This window comes from Xyrauchen texanus, chromosome 36, assembly GCF_025860055.1.
Source record: "Xyrauchen texanus isolate HMW12.3.18 chromosome 36, RBS_HiC_50CHRs, whole genome shotgun sequence".
Lineage (NCBI taxonomy): Eukaryota > Metazoa > Chordata > Actinopteri > Cypriniformes > Catostomidae > Xyrauchen > Xyrauchen texanus.
Genome location: NC_068311.1, coordinates 35,498,686 through 35,523,337, shown reverse-complemented (window position 1 = coordinate 35,523,337; position 24,652 = coordinate 35,498,686). Strand labels below are relative to the sequence as shown.

Sequence of the window (24,652 nt, the reverse complement as noted above, 5' to 3'; positions counted from 1 at the left end):
GAATCCAGACGGAGAGTTTCCGGATAGTGATGCTGAATCTATGGTCACAGTTCTGCTCTTTGATCTCATTTGGAAGGATTGAAAAGCCCATAATCCTGCATCCTCAGAGTTCTTTACTACAGAAACATCACATGACTTGTTTATTTGGAGATTCACTATTCAGACATGACATATTGGCATAACTGAAACGTGATGTCATATTATCAGAAATACTGTACCATTCAGGCCTTTTCCATCATTTGTCTTTAGGGAATCATTCTTGTGGAAACTATTGTTTCACACAGCTTTAAGTTTGTCTCTAAATCTTTTTCTAATACATTTGGCCCTGATCAAACCAAGTGTAATCTGCAAACAAATGCAGGACCTTTTTTGCAATTACTTTTAAGCAGAAATTCACACAGGTGTCTGAGCAGCGTAACCAAAAAGGTGAAGTTCTTCAAATTATAGATCAATAACCATATTCCACTAATATCAGACCACCAGAACATGTCCACATACTTATATCAAAGTATTTTAAAGCAAAAGAACTTTATAAGTATATTTAAGCAACAAGGTTCTCAAGGTTGTGCTAGATTCCCATTGAGGCAATTCTTAATTTCCTGAAAAATTGCCCATGTAGTGCTTTGACATCACATCCCTTCTGATCTCTGGCAAGCAAGATACTATATTTGCAAAGAAGTGAAAGAATTCTGTTTCGGCCTCAGTACTGTTAAGGTGGTCACACATCAGACGAGAAGCACCAGTAACAAACACGAGACCGTTGATTCGGTTCACGAGGCAGACAGTACACACAAAAGTTACCAAAGCTTTTCCCCTTCTTAAAAAATTAACAAGGCTAGAGTAAATAATATATGTCCATTGATAATGATTTCAGTATTTAAGAAAAGTTGCGCTCCATGACACAGAAGACAATTGAACAGCATTCGGAGTTGTATGCAGTGTGAATACATTCATAGAAAAAATTGTTTCGAATTTTAGAACGCGCCATATCGCCCGCCAGACACGTCTGGTGTGCGGCCCTCTTTAGGCGTATATACTGTAAAATGAATTATAACTTAAATGTTTCAACCTCCTGTCACTGATTTCTTTGTGAGATTGGGAGTTTTGGAGGTGCCTGGGTAAAGATGGGCAGTCAAGGAGGGAGAAGACAGAGAGAGCATCCACTTTAAACTAGGGCTGCAAGAATTGGACAAAAAGTCATACTGCGCTTATTTAAATATATTGTGGTTGCGATTTGACCTGCGATTATGACTTACAAAGAACGGTAATGTTTTTCACATGTTCAACTGCCAAAAGGCTTGAGTCCTCTTAAAAAGAACCAAACGGAGAAATTTTTTCAAATCATCCACAAACAAATAAATATATAAACAGTAAAACAAATGGGGGATAAAACATATTCCAATTGTACTCATCCACCGTGTACCTGTTTTTTGTGATGGGGTCTCAGCCCTCTAATAATCATCATTAGTTTTAGAAACCCAGTCCAATCTCCAATCAGGATTTTAACATCTGATACCAATCTCCAATCAGGATTTTAACATCTGATATCGATCTCCAATTTTCTTTTCATCTAATCGTCCGATGCAGATCATTGAACTTTTTTTTATCAGCAGCTCTGTCAAAACTGGTTATATGGAAGATTTCTGCTCAATGTCACTGTCACAACCAAAGATGTTGGTTGCCTAGTTTTTGCGGTCAAAAATACTGTTGGTTGAATAATTAAATAAACACAACTCTAGGCATAAAGGCTTATACAAACTATTCTCTACTGCATATAAGATAGTCTTAAAGAGGAGGCTTAATGAAGGAATAAAGGAAGCTAAAGACCAGTTTTTCTCTACATTAATCTCTGATAACGCAAATCGACCAAAAGTACTGTTCAAAACAATTGATTCCATTTTAAAGCCAATTAAAAATGCTTTTATGGATGCCACCCAAGAGACCTGTGAAACATTTATAAACATATTTACTCACAAAATTGAGCAGATAAAAGGTGCGACTGTACCTGCACAATTAGATCAACCACTAAATCCTTCCCGCTCCCTGACTCACTTTGAACCAGTTACGTCAGCACAGTTAGCAGATGTTGTTTCCAAGATGAAGTGTTCCAGCTACAAGCTGGATATTCTTTCTCCGCACCTTCTTAAACCACTATTAGCTCCAGTGGGACAGCTATAATTAATAGCTCATTAGCAAGTGGAGTTGTTCAAAGAAGTTTTAAACATGCAATTCTATGTCCTTTGTTACAAAAAACTTTTTTGCATCCAGCAATACACAACAATTACAGACCAATCTCCAAACTGCCTTTTAATTCTGAGATCTTGGAGAGAGGACGTTCTCTGTTACTTTAGGTACTTTTTCTTCTGCATCAGCTCAATTACAGTGTGGTGTCCCTCAAGGGTTGATTTTAGGACCCTTGTTATTTTCACTGTATATGCTTCCTCAGAGTTCTATTTTTCAGAAGTACAGCATATCTTATCACTATTATGCTGATGATTCAGTTTTATTTCCCAGTGAGTATAGACAAGACTTGTTAATTTGAGAATGCCCTAAATTGATTAAAGATATCAAACTTTGGCTGGCAAATTTATTTTTTTACAGTTAAATAAAAGCAAAACAGAAGTTCTGATTTTAGGTTCCTTCACACCTGGCCTGGTTGCCCAGTTCGGTCCTCTGTCGTCAAATGTACAAGATCATGTAAGGAGTTTGAGTGATTTTAGACTCCTCGTTACTTTTCAATAAGCAGATCAGTGCGGGAGTCATGTGACGCCATGCAAGAGTATGATGTGTGAACGACGAGCTCTGCGCACTTTGCTGTTTTTTCTTCATTATATTATGTCATAGACCGGTGAGATTCGATACTCCCAGCTACATATCTGTTCTTTGAGGTCAGCATGGCAAAGAATATGAAATCCTCGGGCTCTGGAGATAATAAAAGACACTTCCGTGCTCAAGGCCCGCAGACCAGGGACTCGGTTTGGACGGTGCGGTGGAAGAAATCCAGTATCAACCGGCGAGCATGTCTGTGAAGCTGACGAAGTTTGTGGATGACTTGGAGGATCTTGCGGTAATATGTCGATCGATTACAATGATGGAAATGAAATACTCTTGAGTTAATTACAAGAATGGAGGACGTCGAGAGACATATCAATTATTTGAAGTTTTTTATTAATTTTATTATGTTTTATATTTAACTTTAAATCAATCTGTTTTTATATCACTCAGTCATTATTTATTTATTTGTTTGATCTGTATAGCACTTTGGGTTAACTTCTGTTGTTTTTAAATGTGCTCTATAATTACAAGGTAGACTTGACTTGACTCCTCAAAACAACGATTGCCTGATAAGCTTCTAGAGAAAGTCGTTTCTTTTTTGCCTTTTTTGACCTAAAATTGACCTTAAGACATGCAAGTCTATTGCATACTGTGGCAACTCAAAAACAAACACAAATACAATGTTAAGCTTCATTTAACGAACCAAAGTGTTTGATATAATGAGAAGTGATTTTAGTACCAAATTAGCAATGTAGCATGATTACTCCAGGATAAGGTGTTGGAGTGATGGCTGCTGGAAATGGGGCCTGTCTAGATTTGATCAAAAATTACTCTTTTCAAATAGTGATGGTGCTGTTTTTTACATCAGTAATGTCCTGACTATAATTTGTGATCAGTTGAATGCCACTTTGGTGAATAAAAGTACCAATTTCATTCAGAAACAGCAAAATCTGAACATTATTCCAAACTTTTGGCAGCCAGTTTCAATATTATATAAAATAATAATACAGAAAATTAAAATGTATTACATTGTTTAAGCACAAGTAAAGCATTATAAAAGATGATACAAAAAGTGTCTTTAGAATGCAGTATATAGTTTATTTCCATATTATTATTGAACATAAGCCCATCATTGGCCTACAGTTCAAGGCAATCCAATTTTGCAATTTAATTAGTCAATCAGTCCGAGATTTATTACGAGGGCTTGTCTAAGAATCCATCAATGTACACCTGCATCAGACGGACACTTTTGAAACATCTCGGCTGCATCATAAAAATACACTGTGTCAAGTTAAACGAAGTTTGAAACTTAGAAAAACACATCTGGAGATCTCTGCCTTCAGATTTGCACTCCATCAAGCTGTGTTTGTACGCAAGAACATGTTCACGTCTTGTGTTGTCTGCTGTCGGTGAGTGCGGTTTGTTCTCTGTATAAGCTGCATGTTGCCTATACAGCTGGAGTTTCACTTACTGCCCCCTGGAGAAAACAGCTGGTACTCCATGCTTGAATTGCTCATATGGAAGGAATATTACTTATTACAGTACAGGGACATTATTACTTGTGTAATTAAAAATGTTAACACTTTATTTTTTATAGAATTAATCGCACTGAAAAACGTAATGTCAGATGGAAAAAATGCAACCTCCAAATTGTGATCAATGATTATTCGAAGGCGATTACTTCCAGGTTTCAATACAGGATCCAAACCTGGCTCTCCCACGCTGCTGACGCAACATGCTTCAGGTCGTGTCCCTAAGCAAGGTAAAATGCTGGACCCAATACAAAAATGTCAGATAGGACAAGGCGCTTGTCGGTGAGTCATCATAATATGGCCTATGCTAGGGTACTGGAACTCTCAGAAACAACATGCTGACTTTCCATGAAATGTTTATTTTCGTCCTTGTCAGGTCTGTGCACAAAAAGTTAAAGCAGTAGTACACCTAAACATCTAAAATTACATTTGTGACCTCAACACCTGCCACCCCCTAAAGTATGCCTTGGATTAACTTTAAGTTGCTTAAACGTTTAAGCTAAGTTAATTAGAGTTTACGCTTTAGGACAACAAACCATAGCTGAGTTTCCCAGACTTCTAAGTGCAAACACATAGCAGATTCTGACAGTAATTCAATGCATTTATAACTGTCAGGCATGTTTCTTTTGTTGCTCTGTTGTAATTGACCGTGTTATTTCATAATGTCAAGAGTCGGAAATACAGCAGAACATTTATGTGACACTTCCTCTTTAGATTTCAGAGGCAGCATGATGCTCTGGCAACATAAAACCTGCCATGTTGTGAAAGTGAATTGCTTATCAAAGGAGAGAGATTGTGTCTTGAATTATTAATTTATTTTCCTACGGAGGCACTGTGTACCAAAAAGCTTGGTGGGTGCACACATACGAACACAAAGTGCTTTCAAAAGAGGTCGATGGGTTTAATAGAGGTCACAGAAAGCAAGTCATTTATAGCATATCAACACATTCACTACAGAAAATACATGAACTGTAAACTTTCTCTCGCTGTCTCATAGGCAAACAGGGGAAAACCACATGCAAATTGCCTTTTCTGATTCTACGAAGCAATACCTCTTAAAAGTACTATTCCAACATCACGCTGGTCTTACTGACTGCCATTCTTTGAATCTCTTCAGTAAACTCTGTACACATTTCTACTTCAAACAGAGCGAAAGGAAACAGCCAGAGTCATATTACTCTGTTGACATGTCGAGAGAGCACAAGCAAAACAAACTAATACGCAGAACACACACACACACTTCATTCTGCATACACGGAACCATGGACAACAGACTCATAGATTTAAGAAGGGGGAGTCTGTCATCATAGGAACTATCCATAATGCATTACAATCACAAAAAAAATGACATACATTATTAGGTTTTATATAATCTGTACCATCATGCTAAATTAAACAATTTAACATTTGAAACTTTTATAACAACCTGGAAAGCTAACTTCTTTCCTGAAGTCAGCACAGGTTAACCACAGCTACATGCAGTTAATCAGTAAGAAGTTTAAATGTAAAGTTTTATTACTATAAAACATAACACCGTAAAAAACGCAATTAATCAATCTCCATGTGTCATAGGAAGTTGCCTCCGCGTCTGAGACCATCAATCCACACATTTTATCACATGGCTTGTTGAGCATGTTACTGCGGAGACATAGCACGTGTGGAGGCTCCACGCTATTCTCGGCAGCAATCATGCACAACTCACCACACGCCTTACAGAGAGAGGGAGAGAGAATCACACATTAAAGTGACCATGAGGAGTCATCATGTGACTCTACCCTCCCTAGCAACCGGGCCAATTTGGTTGCTTAGGAGACCTGGCCGGAGTCACTCAGCACACCCTGGATTCAAACTCATGAACTTCAGTGGTGGTAGTCAGCGTCTTTACCCACTGAGCTACCCAGACCCCCCCTCAAACTTCATTTAACTTGACACATCGACCTAAAAACAACGTTTATGACGCAGAACAAGCGAGACGCTCCAAAAGCGTCCGTCTGACACGGGTATGCATTGATGATCCTTAAACAAGCTCTTATAATAATTCTCGGACTGATAGACAAATTAAATTGCAAAATGGATTGCAGTGAACTGTAGGCCAATGATGGGCTTATGTTCAATAATATGGAAATAAACATTATATTTCATTCTAAAGCCAATTTTTGTTGCAATTTACTTGTACTTAAACAATGTAATACATTTGAATTATCTGCATTATTATTATTATATTTATATATATATATATATATATATATATATATATATATATATATATTTTATATATAATCATTATATATTGATTTATTGTTCTTTAAGGGTCTTTCTCAGCCAGTGTTTCTGTATGTGATTAATTGCGATTAATTAATCAGCATAACATGTAATTAATTTGATTTAAAAAAAATGAATTCCATGTTTTGAAGTTTAAATTTCATCATCAAAATGGTGTCTAATCATGAATTCATAAAACATAAATCAAATTAAAATACGTTTTCAACACTCCAATGCATATTTTTATCAAATGAAGTGCATCTGTAATGATTCTCAAAGGATAATATAAAACACAACATTGGTCTAGATTTTTGTCAAATAAAGTTTTGTACAACAGAGCATCACACTATTAATAAACATTGATGAAATACTTATTCATTACAAAATCACTCTTGCTTGAGATATTGCTTAAATATAATAATTATTAGTAGTAATATTCTGCTTAATAATAATAATATTTATTAATAATAAATCAAGCTTTTATTTTGACATGAAGGGTTTTCAGTTTCTGTGAGTTTTTGACTGCACACTTCACACATCCGGATATATGGTCCAGTGAGGGTATAAGCGCAAAAGAAGCTCATTATCCTACGAATGGCTTCATACATTCACTTTATAGCGTGCAGCACAAATGAACTAAATCACACCCTTCTGCGGCTTAATAACACTAGAACATATCATAATTTTATTTGGATTAACTGCACGTTCTATTTTTTACCCAAATGTTTAACCTAATTTTTTACTTAAATTCTTGCGTGAGCATTTCAAATCAGTCGTGTGTCAGTCAGACAGCACACAGGGATCAAATTGAGTTGGTACTATCAGTACTGCAGAAACACTAGAGTGGGCAAAGAAACACTGACATTGGACAACAGATAATTGGAAAAGAGTGTTCTGGATCTTAACCCCATTGAGCTTTTGTGGGATCAGCTAGACTGTAAGGTGCGTGAGAAGTGCCAACAAGACTATGTCAAGTGCTACAGGAAGTGTGGGGTGAAATGTCACCTGAGTATCTGGACAAACTGACTGCTAGAATGTCAAGGATCTGCAAAGCTGTCATTGCTGCACGTGGAGAATTTTATGATGAGAATTCTCTGAAGTAGTTTAAAACGTTCTGAAAAGAAAATTCAAATAGTAATAGTAATTTTTCACATTATTATTGTCCTGACTATAAATTGTGATCAGTTGAACGCCACTTTTGTAAATAAAAGTACAAATTTCTTTCCATAAGAGAAAAATCTGTACATTATTCCAAACCTTTAGCCGCCAGTGTAAATTGTGATAAATATCGATATCAAAATAAATAAAAGAAAAACTTATTTATGAAAAAAATGTTGGCCATATCTCTCAGACCTACTATGAACTGTTGTAAAAGAATTGCATGAATAGTCTTCAAAATGTCTCATTTTGTGTTCCACAGAAGGAAAAATAGCATATGGGTGACAACATAAGTGTGAGTAAAATATTACAACATTTTCATTTTGGATGAACTATCCCTTTAAGTTACTGCAATACTGAGAAATAAAAAGAGAATCAGGAATGTTTGGGTGCAGACAGTACCACCTCATGACCTCATCATTGCATCAGCATGCTGGGAAACATCAACCCTAAGGCCTCACAGAACTGTGGCCTAATGTTGAAGAAATCTGAGTGAAAGTACAGTGTCAGACCAACACAAGAGAATTTGTATACGAGTGTGTTCATGTGCCGAAACCCATGAGAAAATGACTAAAAGGTTGACTTGTGTCAAAACAGCCACTGTGCTGAGATATAAAACTATCCTCACAAGAACCTGCCCTCACCGGAGGTTTTAACCAACCATCTGAATGAATCCACTAACCAGATACCACATCCTATAGAAGTGCTAGCGCACTCGCACACACACGGCTTACTGACCTTTTCCACAATATGCTGAAAGAATATTTTACCCAAAGTACAAGGGAGCTAAAACATGCACACACAACCACAGTACCTCCCCTACCTATACACATACTACGCACTCTGCGTAGGGCACCAACTCCCTCTGACTTCCCATCCTCCCACATTATACGTTAATCAAGGACACGATAGCAGTTGCGGAACACAAACAATCCTCTTGCAGCTCGCACTACGCCTTACTTTGCGAGTCTCAGTCAACAGGAGGCAGTAAGCACAGCTCAGGCTGTACGAGCAACAAACTGACAGTTGATCAAAGGCTGCTGGACAGAGCAGAGTGCAGGGGTCTCGCATTTACGTTTTAAACTACATTTAACGTGATACAGGGTCCTAAAAATGCTGCGTTAATGATAGAGATGCTAAAAACCAGTGAAACCCAAAATAACCTCAGTGACTGATACATTTGTGTGCTGTAATAAAGATATTATCGGAATAATATTTATAATTATATGCTGAAATATCCTTATTTGAGGGCCTTTTTCAGCAAATATTTTTATGTGTGATTAATTAATTAGACAGACAGACAAACAGACAGACACTCACCTGCTGTCTCCAGAGTATCTTATTTCTCAGTAGGCTCCATCATGGGAGGAAGAGGATGCTGCATCTGACAGAGACACAGAGAGGAGTCAGGTGAGAATTTGGGAAATGACGAGAGTCTGTCATAAAGGACAGTATGTGTGTCCCCGTAGTTAGGGATTCATACAAATTTTTTTTGCCACCCATATTTTGTTCCAATCCTGTATGACTAACTTTATTCTGTGGAACTCAAAAGGAGAGGACTCAGTCACTATAAAGTTGCGTCTTCTTTCCAGATGAAAGTGAATGGCTTACCTAAAATCTCAGTTTTTGTTCCAAGAAAGGAACTCATTCGGGTTTGGGATAATATGTGGGTGAGTAAATGATGACAGAATTTGTTTTATTTTTGGGTGAACAATCCCTTTAGGATGAACTTGTTTACAAAGTGCGATTAAGCAATTAGCCAATATAGCGAGACACCTGGACGCATCCATTTTACAGTCACATCTCTCAGACGCTGGTTAGGAACAATTTTTTCAAGGTTTGTGGGTACTTTAAAGGATATTTCACTTACAGATGTATATTTTAACTTGTGTGTATGCATATATGTATGAGTAAAACTCACTGAAAAGACTTTGTAGTCGTTATCTCTGTAGTGTACTCAATGTTTTACACATGCCTAAAAACACACACATCGACATTCTCTGATGTATTTTGTGTTGCATTTACTAACAAAAATTGCCATGGCATTACCACATTCTTTTAGAACTGACCATGGTAATACCATGTTTTTTTGGAGATGCACCATGTTAATGCCATATCTTTTTGCCAATACCATGTTTTTGCCACTTTTAAACATGTCAATACCAATTTTTTGGTTCTACCCTGTTTTTTTTTAGATATGTACCATGGTGATACCATGGTTTTTTGGAGATGTATTATGGTGATGCCATGTTTTTTGCCACTACCAAGGTTCTTTAGCACATTTCAACATAGTAATACCATGTTTTCTGGAAACGCACTGTGGTAACAAAGTTTTCTGGAAACACACCATGGTAACACCACGTTTTCTGGAAGCGCACCATGGTAACACCACGTTTTCTGGAAGCGCACCATGGTAACCCCATGTTTTCTGGAAGCGCACCATGGTAACCCCACGTTTTCTGGAAGCGCACCATGGTAACACCATGTTTTCTGGAAGCGCACCATGGTAACACCATGTTTTCTGGAAGCGCACCATGGTAACCCCATGTTTTCCCCCATCACTGACGTATGCACAAACGCACAAGGGGGACCTACACAATATTAAGAAAAATGTCAGACAAAATGTCCCCACAAGGTCAAAAACTTTGGGTTTTACTATCCTTATGGGAACATTTGGTCCCCACAAAGTGATACACACACACACACACACACACACACACACACACACACACACACACACACACACACACACACACACACACACCTATTGGCTCCAAGGAAACAATGCTAGCAGGACATAACCCACAATGCACAAAGCCCCCATCACTGACACATGCACAAACGCACTGCAGAATGCTTTGAGCACTGCCACTTACGCACACAATGCACTCTCAGCCACACTCACACAACAGTGTATAACTATTACTCATGTGTACAAGCAGAAACACACAACTACTGCGTCCTTATCTCAGGACAAACAGAGGGAGATACAGCGGTACAACTCACACGGCCATCCTACACTGACACGTTCCTCTCTTTTCCTCATCTGACCTGATCTGCCTCTCGCTCTTACGCTGGAATTTAAAGAATCCAGATTCAACATAGAACTACATCCCCCTTCCCACAACACCTCTAAAATGCAGAATAAACTCTGGCCTTTGCTAAACCAGTTGTCAACCAGTGAAGAGTTGACCGTTTTCCTTTAAGAAGTCAAGAACGAAACTTCAGGAAGCTTTCATGAGTAATGTTGACCCTGGGAATGATTGGAGAGGAAGTCATCAATTTAAAATATCAATGCTTTGACCAATCATTCTCAGACCTGACATCAAAATGCACACATGTAATAGCAGTGGACAAGCACTCTTTTAGAATATGAAGGAAAAACTTCTTTTCTTGATCTTGTGACATATAATACTATGCTGTAACTTTCAGAACTCAAAAAATCCTACTTTTCACAACTTTGTCCCTGATTTACTAGAGGTCCAATTCTCAAAGGAATGAATAATAAAAAAAAGACAGCATGAATACTGTAGCCCGATTCACCAACAAATGACGCTTATGAGCCGGTTCTTTTAGTGAATCAAAAACCGTGAGAGACCAGTGTAGCACGATTCACTAACAAATGACTCATGAGCCGATTCTTTTTGTGAATCAAAAACAGTGAGAGACCAGTGTAGCACGATTCACTAACAAATTAATCCTATGAGCAGATTCTTTTTGTGAATCAAAAACATTGTGAGACCAGTGTAGCACGATTCACTTACAAATGACTCTTATGAGCCGATTCTTTTGTGAATCAAAAACAGTGAGAGACCAGTGTAGCACGATTCACTAACAAATTACTCCTATGAGCAGATTCTTTTTGTGAATCAAAAACATTGTGAGACCAGTGTAGCACGATTCACTTACAAATGACTCTTATGAGCCGATTCTTTTTGTGAATCAAAAACAGTGAGAGACCAGTGTAGCACGATTCACTAACAAATTACTCCTATGAGCAGATTCTTTTTGTGAATCAAAAACATTGTGAGACCAGTGTAGCACGATTCACTTACAAATGACTCTTATGAGCCGATTCTTTTTGTGAATCAAAAACAGTGTGAGACCAGTGTAGCACGATTACCTACAAATGACTCTTATGAGCCGATTCTTTTTGTGAATCAAAAACAGTGTGAGACCAGTGTAGCACGATTACCTACAAATGACTCTTATGAGCCGATTCTTTTTGTGAATCAAAAACAGTGTGAGACCAGTGTAGCACGATTACCTACAAATGACTCTTATGAGCCGATTCTTTTTGTGAATCAAAAACAGTGTGAGACCAGTGTAGCACGATTCACTTACAAATGACTCTTATGAGCCGATTCTTTTTGTGAATCAAAAACAGTGTGAGACCAGTGTAGCACGAACATCCAGCCAGATCAGAGTAGTCAGATTTGCTAACAAATAACTCTTATGAGCTGGTTCTTTTTAGCAAGTCAACAACGTACACATGACTATGCAGTTCAATTTCCGAAAGAATGGCTCTCACGAGTTGGTTCTTTTCAGTGAATCTTAAACATACAGCACAACCACAGTAGACCGATTAGCTGACAAATGACACTCAGGAGCTGGATCTTTTTTATGAATCAAAAACAGTTATGAATTAGTCGGAACAGTCATAGAATAAATCTGTTTGTGTGGTATTTTTGTGAGGCAGAAATGTTTAGTTTTTTTCCTCATCAAGAGTACTTAAAGGCTCACTAATGGAACAGTTAAGGAACAGGAATCATTAAGAGGAATTGGAATCTGAAACAAAACAATCAAATTCATTACGATTCACATCCCTTGTTGGATTTGTGTGAAAGATTGTGTCATTCGCCTCAAAAAGGGGAATACACTTTGCTCAGAATAATGACACATTCATCATGTTTTCAGGGGCATCATTATAATTTACAGGAACTCGAGATGATCTCAGTGTTGGCCACTTCTGTAATTATATTGGTAAAGCCTCTGACTAGCTTTTTCTGTAGTAAAGTTGTGATTATGATGTCAAACGGGTGTTTTGACAAGCCATAGCTCACACTGGTCTGGGCTTAAGAAACTGTACAAGATCTGCAAAAAAAAAAAAAGAGCACTATACTTTCTCACATCAATTATAACTCATTTCAACAAACAAATGAAGATTTAATTTTTTATTTTATTTCAAATCATCATCCAATATGTGTTCACTCAAGTGTGTGTGCAATGAATGATGGTGCGTAAATAAAGCAAAAGGGTTTTTCCCGGGGTAAAAAATGGTCTTCTGTAGTGGCGGACATACAATACATGGTCATTCACACGCGCAAAGTTGGTTTACTATAAAACTGCAATTAACAAAAATGTAATGTAATGCGGTTGCATATCATATTTGCACAGGTTTCACAAGCCATTTATATCAAATAAATTCCCAGCTAAAGCTGTAAATTATACAGGGGACCTTCTAACTTGGTACAATATGAAATATTAATTTTACAAATGTTATTTTATCATTAGTTTTTCATCATTTTGGTCATATTTTAGCTTTATGAGTTTTTTCTTCAAGTTTAATAACATCTTATTTCTATAGGGCTAATAATAAAGTTTTTACCCATGAGTAAAACTTGTTCACAGACTTGCTTTTAGTAACAATTAGAGAGTAAATAATTAAAATCGCACAGTTTTTTGTGATTAATAGTGATTATCATATTTAAACCTCACAATACAGTGGAATAAAAAAGAAAATGGTCTCATTTATCAGAGAATCCCCAAATTAAAAAAAGACTCCAATTATTTATAAATAATATTGTATGTGTTAATAATCTTATGATCAACAGATATATATATATATATATATATATATATTTTAAAAAAAAGTTGGTTGTCCTAACTTTGTAATTTTGGTTCTGTTCACCTCATCTCAATCCAAATGAGTTATTTTATTCCACTAGATTGCAGAAGTACTATCATTTTTTTTATACCTTTCGTCACAAAATGCCAATATGAAATGTAAGTGGAGCTGTAACGCATTTTAGCCATCAAAGATGTGTTCGTCCATAGAAATTCCGTCTAATTTTCAGTTCTTGCACCACCCTCCTTTTTTCATCAAATATCTCGGCCTCTGAGTGAACTAGAAGCTAGGAATCCCTCCGATACTGAAGCTTTTAAGCGGATCGGGTATCGGTCCGATGAGCCCAATCCAAATCCGATACTTTGTGTTAGTTATGTTCGTTACTGTCAAGCTCCAAAAATGGCATAAAAGAACCATAAAAACACCATTAAAGTAGTTCAAATGACTCGTGCATTTTATTCAAAGCCACTTGAAGATGTGCTCTGTGAATCCCAAAAGGCTGCGTTTAATAAATAAATATATAAAATGCACGCGCAGCTCCAGTGTGTCAGTGAATGGCGCTGCTCTGTTCTCTCACACACACACACAGCTAATTTTAGCCTTCACGCGGTGCGCGATATTGATTCATGGACATCTCAGAATGGAAACCTTTAGAACGGCACTGGAGGAGCATTTGACCAGAATTTGAAAAAGAAGTGAATTAAACTACTGTGAACTTGTCTACAAACAAACACATACAGGACTTCCTGGAGAGTTCAGAATGTCAAAATAAAAGCTTGAGAGTTTAAAAGTTAAAGGTGCACGATTGAGATATATTACGATGTATTTCTATTAAAATATTATTATAATTTGTAAACAATTTATAATATATTATTAAAGTTGAATGGGTTCCAAAAAATAACTGTGTGAATGAAATGTGACCTGATATCTTACAACTAAATTAACAAAAAAAGAGATCTGAATCCTTTAAGGTCCAGATACAAGTTGAGAAAATGTTGCCAAAAAAAAACAAAAAAAAAACAGCTTCTTTTCTACTGATTACTGGAATTAATGTTAATTGTGCTGCTGCATTATCCAGTATACTAGTTAATAATAAAGTGTTTCTTAATAAACTGTACATTTAGAGGTTTGTGTTCCTTTACATATTAAAGAGGACACCCAATTAGATCCACACATTATTGTAAAGATATTCTAAACTGATTATGCAAAAAACAACAAGGGTATCGGATCAGGATCGGCCGATACTGAGATTCCTGATATCAGAATCGGAAGAGAGAGAGAGTGGTATTGGTGCCTTACTACTAGAAGCTCAATCTTGGTATCATTAAAACGTTCTTTGCGATGATGTACTGTGCCATTGTTTACTTGTCTAAGGTAAAATAAGATATAAAGTTGAGCTATTTGAGGCAGTTATCAGTGCATTAAAGAGATGTTTGAATTTGGTGTCTTACAAATATCATATTTCACTTGTGATTCTTTTGAAAATCTTTTAAACTGTTTTACAAGTGCAACATAATAAACTATACAGTCATGTTCCTGAGAATGAGAGCTTTTAATTGATAAACTTTTATATTCATATTAATAGTTCTACTACATAACCACTAGGTGGCGCTTATTTGCTACGCACAAGTTTTAAGGCCTTATTTTGTTATTTTAAGTAACATAAGCAGAAGTGAAGGTATCTCTGAAAAGTTCAGATTCGAATGATACCTCATATGCCTGACTTACAGTGGGTACGGAAAGTATTCAGACCTCCTCACATTTTTCACTCTTCGTTATATTGCAGCCATTTGCTAAAATCATTTAAGTTCATTTTTTTTCCTCATTTTTGTACACACAGCACCCCATATTGACAGAAAAACACAGAAATGTTGACATTTTTGCACATTTATTAAAAAATAAAAACTGAAATATCACATGGTCCTAAGTATTCAGACCCTTTGCTGTGACACTCATATATTTAACTCAGGTGCTGTCCATTTCTTCTGATCATCCTTGAGATGGTGCTACACCTTCAATTGAGTCCAGCTGTGTTTGATTATACTGATTGGACTTGATTAGGAAAGCCACACACCTGTCTATATAAGACCTTACAGCTCACAGTGCATGTCAGAGCAAATGAGAATCATGAGGTCAAAGGAACTGCCTGAAGAGCTCAGAGACAGAATTGTGGCAAGGCACAGATCTGGCCAAGGTTACAAAAAAATTTCTGCTGCCCTTAAGGTTCATAAGAGCACAGTGGCCTCCATAATCCTTAAATGGAAGACGTTTGGGACGACCAGAACCCTTCCAAGAGCTGGCCGTCCGGCCAAACTGAGCTATCGGGGGAGAAGAGCCTTGGTGAGAGATGTAAAGAAGAACCCAAAGATCACTGTGGCTGAGCTCCAGAGATGCAGTCGGGAGATGGGAGAAAGTTGTAGTAAGTCAACCATCACTGCAGCCATCCACCAGTCGGGGCTTTATGGCAGAGTGGTCTGACGGAAGCCTCTCCTCAGTGCAAGACACATGAAAGCTTGCATGGAGTTTGCTAAAAAACACCTGAAGGACTCCAAGATGGTGATAAATAAGATTCTCTGGTCTGATGAGACCAAGATAGAACCTTTGGCCTTAATTCTAAGCGGTATGTGTGGAGAAAACCAGGCACTGCTCATCACCTGTCCAATACAGTCTCAACAGTGAAGCATGGTGGTGGCAGCATCATGCTGTGGGGGTGTTTTTCAGCTGCAGGGACAGGACGACTGGTTGCAATCGAGGGAAAGATGAATGCGGCCAAGTACAGGGATATCCTGGACGAAAACCTTCTCCAGAGTGCTTTGGACCTCAGACTGGGCCGAAGGTTTACCTTCCAACAAGACAATGACCCTAAGCACACCGCTAAAATAACGAAGGAGTGGCTTCACAACAACTCCGTGACTGTTCTTGAATGGCCCAGCCAGAGCCCTGACTTAAACCCAATTGAGCATCTCTGGAGAGACTTGAAAATGGCTGTCCATCAACGTTTACCATCCAACCTGACAGAACTGGAGAGGATCTGCAAGGAGGAATGGCAGAGGATACCCAAATCCAGATGTGAAATACTTGTTGCATCTTTCCCAAAAAGACTCATGGCTGTATTAGATCAAAAGGGTGATTCTACTAAATACTGAACAAAGGGTCTGAATACTTAGGACCATGTGATATTTCAGTTTTTATTTTTTAATAAATGTGCAAAAATGTCAACAATTCTGTGTTTTTCTGTCAATATGGGGTGCTGTGTGTACAATAATGAGGAAAAAAAAGGAACTTAAATGATTTTAGCAAATGGCTGCAATATAACAAAGAGTGAAAAATTTAAGGGGGTCTGAATACTTTCCGTACCCACTGTAAGTATACAGGAACTTAATATCAGCGAAAATGCTGTAATTAAAAGTTGGGTTTGCCGTTTTCCAGTGGACTTTTTAAAGAATAGGATCAAATTGACAGATTCAGCTTATATCAATCCTTATTGGCAAGAGAAACTGAAGTGTACATAGCTAATGCATTATTAGACACAATACATACACTTTAAAAAATGCAATTACATTTTATCCAGCATAAAGCTTTTTTGAGTAACCGATACTATGACGTGAATTACTTTGCATCTACATAAAACATGTTATTCCCCCAAATGTTGCAGAGTTATCTGAACAAACAACTTTATATTGAACAATGTTGCTGGTTTGCATGCATTGCAACATTAATAAATTATGCGTGTTATATGTTATTGTTAAAGGCTTATTTTTGGCTTTTTATTGTTTTAGGCTTTACTTATGCTGTTGTTGTTGTCATTTCTGTTGCCACTGCCTGTTAAACTATTGTTTGGTGATTCTTTTTACTTAAAGGTTTGTGGGTAAAGGGTTGAGGTCTAACTGTGTCTGTACCAAAGTATTGCTGGAATTCTTACCTCACTTATTGAGGTAACCTCATATATATATGTACAATTAAACTGTATATAAGAATGAAATGGTGATGGAAAAAAAAGTCCTTGTATTGATTATTTACTGAACAAGAAATCTGTAATTGTCTCGACAAAACTTTATTGGGTGAACAAACATTTAGCATTTAGTGAACAAAAAAAACTCAAATGAGAACAATTATTAAGCCAGTAGTTGAGAGAGAATTCAATGGTCTTACTACATGTGGCCTTGATTTTTGAACTTTGCTCAACAATTCACTTTTTAAAGTGTCAAAATTTGCTAAGGTTAAAAATCACAAAATTATTTTTTCCTCTCGCTGCGCTCGGTCTCTATTATGCACACGCTGGGCCTCTCGTTCCGTGTTTGTCTCTCGCTATCAGTCTCACATGCAGCCAGGATGAGCATCACACACACACATATTTACATACCGCGATATAGATGGCAGGTTTTTCCTGCATAGAGAATTTCTAGACGGCCGCCTCAGTCAAATTTCATGCTGCCTCCGGCTGTCTACAAAACTCTGGTGGGTGTCTTCATGGAAAACACTAACAAACGTTGCACTCGGTGGATTGTCATTAGTAACTGCAAATCTCGGCAATAATAATAAAACAAATTCTGTTGTCGAATAGTTGCTTGATGTCATTTAATGTAAATTGAGATCAAATAAAACTATAACGATGACACATGAGACAAGAGGAGCGCTGCAGCTCGAGTGTCTGATAGAAACACCGATCACAGCTTGGTGATATTTCTTTACTTCATCCTTAACCTGTTGATACGCAATCGCCCGCACGCAGTAGTGATGTCACTGCTTACCTTTAATATATAATTTACCTTCTATAAATTTAATGTTAACAAATGATACATCTTTTCAAAGGTCTAAGGGTTCAACATTGATATCCAATCTCTGTTTCACGATAGCAATGCTCCAGAAACAGAACTTTTGTTATTTGTGCCAGAAGTACAAATGAAAACATAAAATATCAAAACGGGACTTCATACCTTTGTTATGAAAACATAGACATTTAGTTCTTAACGTCACTTTTTTGATCAGTACCAACTCCGCCTCATTTTGAGCCAGGAAAAACCCTGGACGGTATAGAAAAATCTCTACTGGTTGACATTTATTCCTGCTCCATGATATATATTGCCATACCGCCCAGATGCAAGCATGCAAAATCAGTTTCTGTACTAGGGATGTGCAGTAGAGTTGCACGTGTACCACTTGGAACTTAAAATATGGCAATTTTAGCCACAGGATGTAGGGAAATACATTAGTGAGGTTTCAGGAAGTGCAAATTCTTTTTACTTCATTAATTGCGTTAATTTTAATGACCAACAGACAGACAGACAGACAACCATAAAGGCCGGTTTATCATTCTCCGTAAAACCTACGCCATAAGTTTTGGTTTGCATCGTTCTACGAGTACAAAATCAAAGTGCTAGCGTATTGAGAGAAAATGCCATTATTTCTGAAACAATTATACATTTCATAAATAAACAAAAGCTATTTGTAATTTGTGGAATAAAATTTATTTTTAAAATCATTGTAGCATTTAAAATGAGTTCATCAAAAAAAACGTATGAAATATTATTTATTGTACACCAACCTGACAAACATGCGGTCAAAACATCATAAAATTATGTAAATACCAAACATACCAGCTGTTAACAGAGGTGTCTTTTTGTCCTTAATGAATCATTGACAGAATATAAAAACAGCAGATGTTCCCAATGAAAACAATGCTCCGAATACAGTGTGATATGATGCAGAGCTCTTAAAATAATCTCGGAGAAAAAGGGATGGCTACTTAAGATTTATTTTTTATCATCCTGGGGGATGGTCTCTGGTTACAAAGTGGATCAATCATGTTCTGCGTTGATGCGACAAGTTGTACATTTTTGGAGAGGTCCACGTCAGGCTCAGGCTACACCATCAGTGCCATGGCTCTGCCTACGCTGTAAGTTCAACACATAAGTATAAATCGGCCAGAACAGTCTGAATGTCTGAGATTACTTGGTCTGGTGGATGTATCTTGTAAGCTGTAGAAGTTACTGATTTTGAAAAACCCTAAACCATGTCTGAAAAATAACAGTGTGATGGCTTTGTCAAGCCATCTTCCAAACTAAAATTACAATATCATTATCATCATATTTTTTGAAAAATAATTAAACTGAAGGTTTACATTTCACTGAAATGAGAATATTTCCATATAATCAGCTTTTCAATGGCAGGATCCCATTGTGACAACTTACCCCATATAATGTGACAACATGCCATGCAGTGTAGACTTTTTTTTTTTTTTTTGTAGCCCAAACTTTAAAAAGGTATGTTCTTAAACAAAAAAGATACTGAGAAATATTAACTTGAGTTAAAAGTGCAACAACTAGCCTCAAATCACCCAACTCTAGCTTCAGAAACACATTTTATAACCTCTAAATTTAGATTCCATTTTCCATTTGCCCTTTCAGCATGGAGAAACAATTAGGGCTGCTCGATTATGGCAAAAAAAAAAATCATGATTATTTAACACTATTAATCATTGACTTTGGAAACATCATGCATTTATTGATCTTTTAACAGTGGATTTCCTTGAACTTTAAATGTGAACTGCGCTGGGTAGGGGAGGAGGTTATTATCATATGATCATTATTTTATGTTACGTATGATAGTCAAATAAAGGAAAGCCTCCATCACCATCATTTACAGCAGGTGTGCTCATAGTTTTATTGAATGAGATCGACTTTTTCATCATGTTATTGCAGCAAGATCTACCGTGTACAATAAAGATGATACATTATCAGAATACCACAATTTCAGTAGTCTGTAGTAGTATTTTCGATCAATGGATGCACTGTCACGTCGTCTTCTACAGCAAATAACTTCGATGTTATATTTGATGGCAATCTTTCCTTTGAAAACCACATTTCCAATGTTTTTACAACAGCATTCTTCCACCTCAGAAATATTGCTAAGTTACGACTAGGGATGTAACAGTGTCCCGGTTTCACGGTATACCACGGTTTTAAAAAGAGACGGTTATTAACCTGTTGACATTTAGAATTCACAGTATTGCAGTCACGGTATTACTTTTTTCTAAAGTACGGTATTTGTTTTTCTAAAATCCAAGGAAATAAACGAAAGCTTCAGTTGTAAAAATCAGTTAAATTAAGAGAGAATCGGCTACATTTAGATATTATTTTGGAAAACAAGCCAAAAAAGACTAATCAAAAACGAATTTTGTTCACCTTCATTCACTGCGATCCATCATGAACTCAATAAAAAAAAATCTTTAACTCTCTTCTTAATAGAGCTGCGTTTTGACGCTTTTCTTCATGATAAGATACACACAGTGAATGTGACACATACACTCACCTAAAGGATTATTAGGAACACCTGTTCAATTTCTCATTAATGCAATTATCTAATCAACCAATCACATGGCAGTTGCTTCAATGCATTTAGGGGTGTGGTCCTGGTCAAGACAATCTCCTGAACTCCAAACTGAATGTCAGAATGGGAAAGAAAGGTGATTTAAGCAATTGTGAGCGTGGCATGGTTGTTGGTGCCAGACGGGCCGGTCTGAGTATTTCACAATCTGCTCAGTTACTGGGATTTTCATGCACAACCATTTCTAGGGTTTACAAAGAATGGTGTGAAAAGGAAAAACATCCAGTATGCGGCAGTCCTGTGGGCTGAAAAAGCCTTGTTGATGCTAGAGGTCAGAGGAGAATGGGCCGACTGATTCAAGCTGATAGAAGAGCAACTTTGCCTGAAATAACCACTCGTTACAACCGAGGTATGCAGCAAAGCATTTGTGAAGCCACAACACGCACAACCTTGAGGCGGATGGGCTACAACAGCAGAAGACCCCACCGGGTACCACTCATCTCCACTACAAATAGGAAAAAGAGGCTACAATTTGCAAGTGCTCACCAAAATTGGACAGTTGAAGACTGGAAAAATGTTGCCTGGTCTGATGAGTCTCGATTTCTGTTGAGACATTCAGATGGTAGAGTCAGAATTTGGCGTAAACAGAATGAGAACATGGATCCATCATGCCTTGTTACCACTGTGCAGGCTGGTGGTGGTGGTGTAATGGTGTGGGGGATGTTTTCCTGGCACACTTTAGGCCCCTTAGTGCCAATTGGGCATCGTTTAAATGCCACGGCCTACCTGAGCATTGTTTCTGACCATGTCCATCCCTTTATGGCCACCATGTACCCATCCTCTGATGGCTACTTCCAGCAGGATAATGCACCATGTCACAAAGCTCGAATCATTTCAAATTGGTTTCTTGAACATGACAATGAGTTCACTGTACTAAAATGGCCCCCACAGTCACCAGATCTCAACCCAATAGAGTATCTTTGGGATGTGGTGGAACAGGAGCTCGTGCCCTGGATGTGCATCCCACAAATCTCCATCAACTGCAAGATGCTATCCTATCAATATGGGCCAACATTTCTAAAGAATGCTTTCAGCACCTTGTTGAATCAATGCCACGTAGAATTAAGGCAGTTCTGAAGGCGAAAGGGGGTCAAACACAGTATTAGTATGGTGTTCCTAATAATCCTTTAGGTGAGTGTACATTACATAACAAGTGCTTATTACAGCACCACATAGAGTCAGATGGGTGTGTGTGTATGCGCCTGAGTAGCGGTCCGGATTTGGGACCATCCTGCAAAGTTTGGTGTCTCTTCGACTTGCGGTCTTTGCTGCCCATTTGTTTTTAGGGCTGAAAAACAATTAGAAGAAAATCCTTTAGGATACAATAGTATTCCAGCACCTTCGGTGCTTGGCCCCCAAATAATATTAGTGTAAAGTGTTCACTTTAAAACAGGATTATAGAATATTAGAAGTGTTTCCGGTTCGAGCAGACCTAATTAATGCAGCATAACTATGAGTTGATACTGTAGATAAATTAGGTTTATGCCTGGCTGAAAAGATGAGTGTTTAGTCTAGACATTAAGCTGAATGTGTAGTCTCTAACCATCTTAGGAAGACTATTCAATAGTTTAGGAGCCTAATATCTTCCTCCTTTGTGGATTTTGAAATTCTAGGTATTATTAACAGGCCAAAGTTTTGTGATCTTGGTGAACGTGATGGAATATAGCGTGTCAGAAGGTCACATAAGTACTGTGGAACTTGACCAGTCAAAGCTTTGTACGTAGTTAGAAGTATTTTAAAATGAATATGAAATTGAACAGGTAGCCCGTGTAACGATGCTAAGATTGGGCTGATATGATTTCCTGGGTGAAGTCAGCACTCTGTCAGCAGCATTTTAAACCAACTGAAGTTTATTTATGGAACCTGCTGGACATCCTCCCAGTAATGCATTACAATAATCTAGTCTTGAGGTTGTGAACGCATTAATTTGGTTTTCAGCATTAGAAACAGAGCATGTGTTGTTACTAGGGATGCAATGGTAGGAATTGTTCACAGTAAGATAACCCTTCACAAAAAATACAACTGTTTTACTGTATCACAGTATTAATGTGCTAATGTTTATTTATGATATACTGTATTTTCCGGAAATAAAGTCACACCTGAATATAACTCGCATATGGTCAAAATCACATTGTTCAGAGAGAGAAAAAAACACAGATAAGTCTCATTTATATATAAGTCGCACTTACATAAATGAGTATGAGGTTCAATTCTGCAGGCTCTAGGACCCGGGTGCAGTTTTGCGAGTCTCGACTTCACCTACTCAAAAGTCAGATGCGCTCCTTTATGAAGATGAAATGACCTCAGGAAATACAGATCTCTTTGCTTTGTAACTCTATGCTGTATACAAACAAACAGCTTTTAGTCTGAGTAAATAGTTAGCTTTTGTTTTCTATTCGTTCATTAATATTAGAGACTCTTTCTGTGGATATTTCTGATATTTGAACCCTCTAGTACGCTGTGCATTAATTATCCGGTTCACTGACGGAATGTTTTTACTTTGAGTGTTATGACATTTTTTTAGAAAAAGAATATTATGATGCACAGAATGTTTAAACTGGTTTTTAATGACCATACAGTTCACGTGTGTGGCTTTTAAAGGTGTAAAATGTAGCATTTTTCGTGTAATATTTGCCCTTTTTTTTATTAATTTTTTTGGCCAATGTGTGAACGGTTTGTAACGCAACTTAAAAAATTAGCCCTTCCCCTAGGTTGCTTGTTAAAGCCTGTAGACTGATTTTCAGGCCCTAAAACTGATCACCGTGGCACTCTATACTTAACTTTAGTTTGATCTGGCAATTCTTTGTTTACACAGATAAAGTGGTAGCAGTCTGATAAATAGGACCTAAACCTCAATTCTCAAGCCTTTCCAAGAGAATTTTGTGTGAAAAATGATTTATTTTGTGTGTGAATCCAATCGAGGTCGTTGCCAAAGGGAAGACAGAGAGAGAGACACACAAGCATGCTCCACCCGCAGCTAAAACTGGACCTTTGTTCAGTCTGGCCTCAGTATGTAACTGATTAAACCTTTTAGTCTTTGTGTTTGTGTGCATGAGCATAGAAATTTTGCCACTTTGGCTGGGGCTTCAATTACAATTTTGGATTTTGTTTATGAAAACAAGATGATCAAGATAAAATGATTATTGTGCCGCATTCCGTTTCACAATTTAACACCCCGGCATTTTATCTATAAAGCATCCTCTATTAAAGTTCAAATAATGAGGAAGCAGGTTAGGAAAATAAACTCCAAAACTGGCATTTCTCTGCGGTCATGAGTTGCGTGAAGTGACCGTGGAAGATATTGAATCTTCTCCCGTCTGATGCACACTCTGGTACGGGGATGCTCGTCAATTGGCGCATGTTTGCTGCAGCTAGATTATAACGTGATTGCTCGTGACATAGTAAATCATAATATACACTAACCTAAAGGATTATTAGGAACACCATACTAATACTGTGTTTGACCCCCTTTCGCCTTCAGAACTGCCTTAATTCTACGTGGCATTGATTCAACAAGGTGCTGAAAGCATTCTTTAGAAATGTTGGCCCATATTGATAGGATAGCATCTTGCAGTTGATGGAGATTTGTGGGATGCACATCCAGGGCACGAAGCTCCCGTTCCACCACATCCCAAAGATGCTCTATTGGGTTGAGATCTGGTGACTGTGGGGGCCATTTTAGTACAGTGAA

General features: G+C 37.5%; 1 protein-coding gene across 1 annotated transcript in view; it reads right to left on the bottom strand.

The window, feature by feature from the left end:
* Positions 1 to 24,652, bottom strand: part of LOC127629834 (phosphatidylinositol 4,5-bisphosphate 3-kinase catalytic subunit beta isoform-like) — a 110,056-nt gene that overhangs the window by 68,038 nt on the left and 17,366 nt on the right. The window contains exon 2 of the mRNA XM_052107101.1: positions 9,048 to 9,111. The gene's annotated coding sequence lies outside the window, so the exon portion shown is untranslated. The remainder of the gene's footprint in view (positions 1 to 9,047; positions 9,112 to 24,652) is intronic.